The sequence below is a fragment of the Amblyomma americanum genome, chromosome 10 (genome assembly GCF_052857255.1).
Source record: "Amblyomma americanum isolate KBUSLIRL-KWMA chromosome 10, ASM5285725v1, whole genome shotgun sequence".
Classification (NCBI taxonomy): Eukaryota; Metazoa; Arthropoda; class Arachnida; order Ixodida; family Ixodidae; genus Amblyomma; species Amblyomma americanum.
In genome coordinates this window covers 140,059,080-140,069,646 of record NC_135506.1, presented here as the reverse complement: position 1 = coordinate 140,069,646, position 10,567 = coordinate 140,059,080, and the positions used below count along the sequence as shown (strand labels likewise).

Here is a 10,567-nt window from a genome sequence, read left to right as displayed (position 1 = left end):
GCTGTCTACTCTTGTAAACGGAAGGGCAGCCACACAGAACGAGCAGGGATGGAGGACTGAAGCTAGTAGACTAAGCGGAAGGTAGAAAAACCTCTGAGAGGGAATGGAAGGAGAGGTGCATGGAAAAGTAGCTAGTTTGCCATATATGTAACTCCAATATATTGTCTTTTATTAAAGAATTGTTTGCGGTTGTGTGTTCCGGGGACGGTGCCTCACAACAACCTTGGTACAGGACATTTTCAGCCAGAGGGTGGTCGGGGCCCTTTAAGTAGTGGCTGCCGGCTGGCGTGCATGTGTACACTGCCAAATTTGTTAAAAATTTTTATTCTCTACGGAGGTAATTTTCATTTGACAGCTCAAGATGAAGCATAACCTTGCGTGTGCCGATTCGGTCGTTGCCATAAAGCTTGGTGCTCGGGTCGTCTGCCACAAGTGCTTAAAATACCTGAGTAATACCGTATGCATACTTCACCTTGCATTTGACTCATCAAAAAGAAAAATTTTCCAGTGTGGATCATCATGCCTGCACACACAGTGCGGGGCCGACATGCAAGACCAGATTGTAATGTCTTTCATTCGAGTGCTAGCTTTGCAGTAAAAGCGTGCAGACACGACGTGCAGCTAAATTTGTACAGTACACGCACTTCAGAAAAATGTTCAACCAGCTGATATGCACGCTTGTCAAAATTATGCGTGCATTACTTGCTGGCAGCAATATTAACAGCTGGAGGGCGGCAGACTACAGTTGAGCGGAACATATCCTGATTGTTTTCTGCTTACAGCCCACAGGAATTAGTTCACAAACAGAAATTGCAACTACCACAGGAGAGTCAGTATAGGCAGGGTCGATCATTGGCGCCCAAGTAATTAGTGTGTAGTTAACAAATATGCAATAATCTGAGACCACAGCATGTTGTTTGAGCAGTGCATGCGCAGTTTTTCTCTCCTCCTCATCATCATCAGCCTCACTACACCCACAGGGCAAAAGCCTCTCCCATGTCTTTCCAATTAACGCTGTCCAATTAACCCTCCTGTGTGGTGTCAAAGGCGAGTCTTTAGAGTGCGACTGCCCGTCACATATGCTTTTGAGGATATCTCGAAGCATACATGCAGACCTCACGACAGCACACAATGTACTGAAGGACATATACTTGCGTTGTTGCCGCCGATGTATGCATCTGAGTGCAAGAGTCCGCAGCTGCCCTGAATAACTAACGTCCTTTCTTTCGCTCCCAAGGATCAGATTTCTACCGTACGCATGCGAGCAATGAGACGCAACAGCACGCAAAGCAGCAGAGGGCACTCGCCTTCCGTGATCCATGGACGGCCTTGGCGCAATGATTGCCAGCAGGCTGGTTCTGGCGGCGACCAGTTCATGTGAGCATGATGCACCTTCCTGTCAGGAGTGAATTTCCTGGCAGCGAACAGGCTCTCCGAGCGCGGCAATTTGAAAAAGCCCAATGATAATTTAAAGATGTATAGACACCTAATTTTGGTGGCATGTTTTCTTCTCTACAATGATTCAGAAGACACTTCTATGAGTGAATCATCATGTGGTGTTTGCCTGGGACCTATGAATAATTTATAATTGAATTTTTCTGTCATGCTGTCTTGGTTTCAACAGCCGAGTAAAGAGTGACATCAGAGAGGTTATATGTAACGTGAAGCTTGGAAAAAATGCGATATAATTGCTGCTTGATCGTTTTAATTCAGTACAAGGTTGAAGCCAGCCTTTCTCAAAAGTCGGAATGACAAATGTAGCAGCACCGATTATATTGCAGTTTTTCATGCCTCGCATGACCTATAAGCTCACTTTGACGTCATAGTCCCCATTCAGCTCTTGAAACTGAAACACCGCGAGAAAGCAATTCGATTATAAATTATTTAGTAGTCATGGGAGAATCTTCATCATCATCAGCCTGATTACACCCACTGCAGGGTGAAGGCCTCTCCCATGTCTCTCCAATTAACCATGTATTGACAGCTGCGCCCACCTTATGCCTGCAAACTTCTTAATTTCATACGCCCACCTAACCTTCTGCCGCCCCCTTCTATGCTTTCTTTCTCTTGGAATCCCTTAAGGACCAACAGCTATCTTACCTTCGCATTACATTCCCCGCTCAAGCCAATTTCTTCCTCTTGATTTTGGCTAGGATGTCATTAACCCGCGTGTGTTCCCTCAACCACTCTTCCTGCTTCCGGTCTCTTAAAGGAGTATAGACACCTAATTTTGGTGGCATGTTTTCTTTTCTTCAATGATGCAGAAGACGCTACTGTGCATGAATCACCATGTGATGTTTGCCTACAACCGCTAAATAATTTATAATTGTTTTTTTCTGTCATGCTGTTTCAGTTTTGGAACAGCCGAACGATGGCTCTGACGTCAAAGAGGGATTTTCCTTCACGTGAGCCATGAAAAAGTGTCCATAGAATCGCTGCTTCATTGTTCTAATTTACTGCAGTGTTGAAATCAGCCTTCCTCAATTGCTGGAATGACAACAAATCTGCAAGCAGCGATTATATTGCTGTTTTTTCATGTCTCGTGACGTGTAAGCACACATTGACGTCACTGTCCTTGTTCAAGTGTTGAAGCCGAAACTGGACGAAAAGGAAATGCTATTATAAATTATTAAGCAGTCGTAAGAGATTACTAGCTGCTACTCCATGTATAATAATGCCTTACGCATCATTACAAACAAGAAAACACGCACCCAAACGGTAGGTGTTATACTGCTTTAACGTTACGCCTATCATTATTCTTTCCGTGGCTCACTGCGTTCTCCTCAGCTTAAGCTGAACCCTTTTTGTTAGCCTCCACGTTTCTGCCCCATAGGTGGGTACTGGTAAGATACAGCTGTTGTACACATTTCTCTTGAGGGATATTGGTAAACTGCCATTCATGACCTGAGAGACCCTGCCATATGCGCTCCATCGCAATCTTATCCTTCTAGTTATTCCCTCATGATCCGGATCAGTTGTCACTATTGATACCGGCCTTAAAAAGACGCATTCCTTTACCACTTCCCTTACATTGCTACCAATTGTGAACTGCTGTTCTCTTGCTAGGCTTGAGAATAGGAGAATACTACAAGGTAATCCATGTATTATAATGCCTGATGCCTCATTATAAAGCAAAAACACACACCGAAAAGATGGGTGTTCATACTCCTTTAAAGCTAGTTGGTGCATTGCAGAATGAGTCACCAGTGTTACTAGTCAAACCCTTTAACATCATATTTTGATCTGTTGATTGAAATCAAGATTTTTGTGTTCTAATTAATGGTATTTTATTATTTCTTTGCTCCTTATTTGGAAAAATTATTTCTCAGGACTCTGACCAGGCTCAAGAAGTGTAATGTGATAGTAAACTGAATATGTTTAAAAATCCTCTGAAGTTGCCCTTTAATTTACCTTGTACATTAGTCTTTTGTAGCAAATGTGAACACTTTTCATACTTTGCAGTCTTCCACTATCATGGATCCTGCTGCACCACAGAACCCGGATATCTTGCTGAGGTCAGCAGCCAGGTATGAAGGTGTCGCATATTTAGAATGTAAGACAAGTGGGCTTTGATGCCCCATCGGCCAGTGCTAATAAAGGAGCAAAACACAGACGGAAGACAAGGCTGACAAAGTTCAGTTTGGTGCTCAGGAACGCTTGGCTACCGGGGTGCGCCGTGCTAACAAAGATTGTGGCCGTCCACACTTCTTGTTTGATTTGTGTCTTTACACTTGTGGAGGGGCTGGGTGCACCGTGCTAACAAGAAGTGTCGACGGCCACAATCTTTGCTAGTACAGCGCACCTCGGTAGCCAAGCGTTCCTGTGCGCCAAATTGAACTTTGTCAGCCTCGTCTTCCGCCTGTGTTTTGCTGCTTCTTCAGCACGGGGCGCTAGGGCATCAAAGCCCAGTTGTCGATCTTACAAGAATGATTTTGTAAGCTTGAAATGCTTTTAGCTCTCATCCTTGATAAATGCAGGCAAACAATCTAGAAACTGGAAACATGGGGATGAGCATCTCTGCACACCTCTCGGAAATGGGAAATTTTCTGTCCGAATGATATGAAGCAGAAAAAAAAATTGCCTGCAGAGCAGCCCTAGCCACAATTTTAACCTGTGGAAGCTCAGAGCAGCTTTGCTTAGCGATGGCTTTGTGGTCGAAATGCAGTTTTTGTTTGTGTTCTAGTTGTTGACGTTTCATTATTTTGCAGAATTATTTCTTGCAACTGAGACAAGGTTCAAGAAGTGTAATGTGATAGTAAACTCAAAGTGCTTTAAAATCCCCTGGAGATGCCAATTATAGGAACACTGAGGAGAAATTGAGGTTGCCTTGTATCGATAGAATATAAGCTCCTGATCACAAAAACGCCACTCCTACTGAAAAGCAAAGCTCTTGTAAAGTAGAAAATAGCAAGAACAAAAATTCAGGTATCGCCGCCACAGGGCAATCTCGCAAGTACAAGCGTGATGACGTCATTGGAAAAGAGACGCCACCTTGGAGGAATTTTCCTTCCATCATGAAGCTGCGAATCTGAGGCTGACAAAGGAAGATTGCGCCGGTCAATATTGAAGTAAGTTTTGTTTTAAAACCGATAGTGCACTTTTATCACACAAGGAAGACAGACAAAAGACAACCTGAATGTTGGAAGCAAAGAAAGCCAATGCTTGTTATGGCGCTTCACGTCTATGAGCTTTGTGTGCCTCATGGTTTTGTTTTTGACGCGTCTCGATTTACAAGTGCTAGTTAACCTTTGAAGGAGCCTATTAAAGCTGGTCAGATGATTGCCGCGGTCGATGAAAAACCATGATGGCACGATGGTCGGTGATCGTTCAAGGCAGTGCGTAGTACAAAGAGCACTGGTGTCTTCGCACACTCGCCCAGCGAAACATTCCTGGCTGTGCCAGTCAACTTCAAACTACTTAACGAAAATTCTGTGTTAGAGACGGGAGACAGGGTACGAGGCAGTTAAGAAAAATATGCTGATGGCCTAGCTCTGTTAGGCCAGCATATACGTAGCGAAAGCGCGGAGACGTCTGCATCGGAAGAGTGCACTCACTAGATGCGCCTTTATTCATGGTTAAATCTTGAGCCGTCGTGGCGGAGTGGTAGAGTCCGCCTCAAACTACAATGGCCCTGGTTCGATTCCGAGCCTCGGCACAGGTTTTTTTTTTATTCAGTGAGTGGGCGGCGGGTTTCAGTGGCGTGCATAGATGCCGCCACCGAATACGTTGGTTAGCGGATAAGCGCAGGCTCTGTTAAAGGGGCAGTTAGGAGAACTCTATCAAATTCTTTTTGTTAGCAAAATCTGATAGTTCAGCATTACAAGGCTTTGTTGCCTCCTGTTCTGGAGTGAAAGGTGCATTTATTTCAAAGAAATTTGGATTCAAAGTTGAAAAAGTTTTTCTCGCCACTCCGATTCATACTCGGGAACTTTATGACATCACGGCGCACTCTTATGACGTTACAGGACGCAGTGACGTGAAACGTGACGTAAGCGCAGACGTGATTTCTCGCGGCTAGCGGTGTGGTCTAGCAGCCGAAACGAAAGCTACTGCCGCCGCATGTTGAAGGCATCTATCGAGGGTTGCTACCGTCGCTTCGTTGACGTTTGGACCGGCGTCTTGCCTGCGTTATGATCGATCCCGTTCCCGAACCTGACGACGAAGTTCTCGCAAAAACTCCTGCCTGCATTTCAGCGACCTCAGCCCCACAGAGCGTGCGATGCTTTTGAGGGAGCACGGTTAGGTTAGGTGCCGGCGGGTTGTTTCCCCCTTCTGCTATGAGCAGCTGTTGCAAATAAAATACAACCCCAGTGCGGGGAGTCGCAAGGGGCCAAGACAAGGTCGGTGAGTCGCGCCCATTGGAGGCTGGCCGGGGCTTAGGGGCGAACGGATTGCGATTCTTTGAACGGCGCGGTTGCACGGTGCAGCAGGCGGCATCGAGGTCTCCCACGGTTGCAAGGGCCAGGTTATTTATTTTATTTTTTGCCAAAAAAACGGATGAGTACTCAAGGGCGCTTGCGTTTAAAGTTGCCGGCTTGAAAGTAAAGCCCACGCTTCAACGGATTACGCGCGTTTCCGGCGGTACGGGGTCTACTGAATCGGGCTCTCTCGCCCACTTGCATGTACGTTCAGATGTGTACTGTGAATGGATTAAATTAGCCGAGAGCTCGAAAAGAACAGCTGCGTCCAACTGCCGAAGCTATTGAATGACGTCACAACACGTACCTCACCGCAGAGCTGAATCGGTCTGGCCGGGCCGGCAGCGGCTGGCGCACCCTTCGCAAAATAGAGACATGCTTAAAGTCTCCGCCAGTGCGGTCAGAGCGTCAAAACCGCCGAACGCGTCGGCGGTCAAGAACAGTTGGAGCATATAGGGTCTCGGTTTGGCCGACGTGACGTCGCCATGCAGCGCGCGCGCGTATTACTGCGGAGACTCTGTTAAGGTGCTAAACGCACCTTAACAGAGTCTGCGCTTAACCGCTAACCAATGTATTCAGTGGCGGCACCTATGGTAGCCACTGAAACCCCCCGCCCACTCACTGAATAAAAAAAAGAAACCTGTGCCGAGGCTAGGAATCGAACCAGGGCCTTTGTAGTTTGTGGCGGAGACTCTACCACTCCGCCACGACGGCTCAAGATTTAACCATGCATAAAGGCGCATCTAGTGAATGCACTCTTCCGATGCAGAAGTCTCCGCGCTTTCGCTACGTATATCCTGGCCTAACACAGCTAGCCCATCAGCAATTTTTTTTAACTGCCTTGTACCTTCTCTCCCGTCCCTAATAAACGATTTCCGTTAAGTAGTTTGAAGTTGACTGGCACAGCCAAGAATGTTTTGCCGGCCGAGCGTGTGAAGACACAAGTGCTCTTTAGACTGCGAACTGCCTTGTACGATCACCGACCATCGTGCCATCATAGTTTTTCATCGACCGTGGCGATCATTTCACCAGCCTTAACAGGCTCCTTCAAAGGTTAACTAGCACTCGAAGCGGCACTTCGAGTTCCTCTGCTGTTCGGCACTTGTAAATCGAGGTGCGTCAAAGACAAAACCACGGGGCACGCAAAGCTCATAGACTCGAAGCGCCATAACAAATCGAAACTCTCCTGGCTGCCTGTGGCGCCGCCAAGCATTGGTTTTCTTTGCTTCCAACATTCAGGTTGTCTTTTGTCTGTCTTCCAGGTGTGATAAAAGTGTGCTATCGGTTTTAAAACAAAACTTACTTCAATATTCAACAGCGCAACCTTCTTTTGTCAGCCTCAGAGATTCGCAGCTTCCATGTAAAAAGGAACATTCCTCCAAGGTGGCGTCTCTTGTCCTATCACGTCATCACGCTTGTACTTGCGAGATTGCCCTGTGGCGGCGATACCTGTATTTTGGTCCTTGCTATTTTCTACCTTACAAGACCTTCGTTTTCAGTAAGAGTGGCGTTTTTGTGATCAGGAGCTTGTATTCTATCGATACAAGGCAACCTCAATTTCTCCTCAGTGTCCCTTTAATGCGCGTTTGTAGCCTGGCGTAACGCATGCGCGCGCACTGCACATTAACGTCACGTCGGCCAAAGCGAGACCCTCTATACTGCAACTGCGCTTGACCGGTGACGCGACTCCCCGCACTAGGGTTATGATATTTAATTTGCAACGGCTGCTCATGGCAGAAGGGGAAAACGACACGCCGGCGCCTAACTGAATCGTGCTCCCTCAAAAGCAGCGCACGCTCCGTGGGGCTGAGGTCACTGAAATGCAGGCCGGAGTTTTTGCGAGAACTTTGTCATCGGGCTCTGGAACAGGATCCATCGTAACGCCGGCAAGACGCTGGTGCTAACGTAAATGAAGCAATGGTAGCGACCCGCAATAGATGCCTCAACGTGTGGCGGCGGTAGCTTTCATTTTGGCTGCTGCTAGACCGCACCTCTAGCCGCGAGAAATCACGGAGTCTGCGTTTACGTCATGTTTCACGTCACTGCGTCCTGTAACGTCATAAGAGTGCGCCATGATGTTATAAGAGTTCCCGAGTTTGAATCGGAGTGGCGGGAAAAACTTTTTCAACTTCGAATCCAAATTTCTTTGAAATAAATGCATCTTTCGCTCTCGGACAAGCGGCAACAAAGCCATGAAATGCTGAACTATCAGATTTTGCTTACAAAAGAAATTTGATTGAGTTCTCCTCACTGTCCCTTTAATCTACCATGTACAGTCTTGGTCAAAAGTGTTAAGGCTACAGCATTCAGCTGCAGTGAAATCAATGTTCCTAGAATAATTCTTGTAGCGGATCATTCAAAACTGTAGTCAAGCAGGAAGCTTCTGTATCGCAAGAAGAAACCTGCTAGCATTTCAAGGTCACTTCGTCTTTAATAATGCCGTAATAGCTCTGTTATGCGGCTGAAGCGACACTGTACATTACTCTTCTTGCAAATGCGAACACTTTGCACACTTTCCAGGCTTCCACTAGCATGGGTCCTGCTGCACGACGGAATCCAGGTGTTCTTGCTGCGGTCAATGGCCAGGTACGATGGCTTCTCATATTTCGAACTAGTTTGTAAGCTTGAAATGCTTTTAGCTCTCGTCTCTTGGTAACTGCATCAAAAAATCTAGAAACTGTGGAAACGTATAGGGCTGAGGATCAGTGCACACCTCTCGGACACGTGAAATTTTCCATCCAAATGGCATGGAGCGGAAACAAATTGCCTGGACCGGAGCCCCAGGCACAATTTGAACCTGTGACAGCTCAGGGCAGCTTTGCTTAATGAACTCTTAGATCACTAGACCATGACCACAACCTTTAATGTTCTAATTAGCACAGCCTCTTGTGCTAAGATTTAATTGCTGTGTTTTAAATATTCATAATCTTGCATCTGTTCTGTGCTTCCGAACATTTGGCAGCATTACTGTTGCAAAGAAAACTGCCATTTTCGTAATGTTACATATAGGAGTCCTGAGGAATAGGATTTTAGCAGTTTTAATGTGGCAAATAATAACTCTCTCCCCAATCTGTTGTAGGGCTTTATACAAAGCATATGTGCAGCTGTTTTATTGCAGGTCAACCTCGGGAGGGAAATTGTCAGTGCAGAGCAGTGGCGCTGGCTTCTTTCCCGAGGTCGAGACTTCTTGTTTTGCAAGGACGCCACAAAACTTTTGTGGGGTTCCCTAGAAAAGTGACGCGCCTTCCTGGTGATGCTCCTTCCCCGAAGAGCCTTAGGGGAAAGAGCGTTCAGGGAAGGAGCATCACCGCCTCAGTATGCCGACAATTCCTTAAGGCTAGTGCCATGCAGAAGCCTCGGATGAGCTCAGAAAAACTAGCAGCTGTGGGCAGTAAGCCTCTTTTATTTAGGTACATTTCGTGACTGACAAAGGCATTTGTTTATTTAAGTGTGCATGACTTAAATACCTTTATTTTGCAGCACCTGCATGTCTTCAATTTTGTCATGATTAATACTCTTTCAGATGCATTTGATGCATACATCAAAGCTGCACAAGCTGCCGAGGATGAGAAAATGCGCAGAGCAGTTGAATTGCTACCTGGCGGACATGCTGAGGGACATCAAGTAATCATCGCCTGCACCTGCCCCTGTAGTGAATGACTGTATTCAGATAAAAATGATAAAATAAAGGCAGCAAGAAAAATTATTTCATTGACTGCAGCCTAGTATTTAGTGCTGGGATGCAGCATTTGCTGCACTGAAGGGTTGCAAGCTCATTCAGGTAGCCTACATATTCAGAGCTATTAACTGTGCACTGTGTACGTGTTGCAAGGCCATTGTATCTCCATGTCGAGGCCCTCGTATCTGTACGAAGGTTACGTGCCCTCGTATATACGAGGGACGGGGGTGACACATATCCAATAGCGTATACATGAGGCACGTATCACCCGTATATATGTGTTTCGCCGTACGTGCTGAGGAACCCGTATGCCATATGAGCACGTATACATACGAGCATATATGTGTACACATATCCAATAATTGCGTATATAAGAGACACAATTAACACATACATACGAGATTTTTCAATAGGCCGGTCTTTAACTCTGACAATTTTTTGCTTCAGCTTACTTGGTGGCACGTGGGCGATATGGACATTGTAGTCCTTGAAGACCCTGGCTAAGGCCACGCTCACTCCTGGAGCGTAGGGGATGCTCGCTCGCTTGCTTTTCTTGGTGGCCGTTGTTTCCGCGTTTCGACGTGAACAGCGGCGTTCTGCAGTGATTATCATATTTTTCGGGTACCCGTTGTTGGCAAGATCCTTCCTCACAATTTTTATTCCGGATCTGAGTGTCCTCGGGCTTGAACAAAGGCGGAAAGCGCGGCCGAAAAGTGCCGATGCAACAGAGCGTTTATGTGCGACAGGGTGTGCCGAATGAAAACTCAGGTACCGACCAATGTGAGTGGGCTTGCGGTACACGCTCGTTGCGAGCCCATTGCTTGTTCTTTGCACAAGCACATCCAGGAAGGGAATGACTCCATTCTGTTGTTCTTCTTTGGTGAATTGAATTGTCGGCTGAAAGGAGTTCCGGTGCTCAAGGAAATGGCTTGCATCCTGTCGGCGAATCACACAAAAACAGTCATCGACG

At 46.5% G+C, this 10,567-nt stretch overlaps 1 long non-coding RNA gene across 1 annotated transcript; it reads left to right on the top strand.

Annotated features, from left to right (window-relative positions):
* The first annotated feature begins 611 nt into the window (after positions 1-611).
* Positions 612-9,570, top strand: LOC144107141 (uncharacterized). Its single transcript, XR_013309230.1, has 4 exons — positions 612-1,377; positions 3,463-3,527; positions 8,439-8,504; positions 9,442-9,570. It is a non-coding gene; the product is annotated as an uncharacterized LOC144107141 (long non-coding RNA).
* Positions 9,571-10,567: the final 997 nt, after the last annotated feature.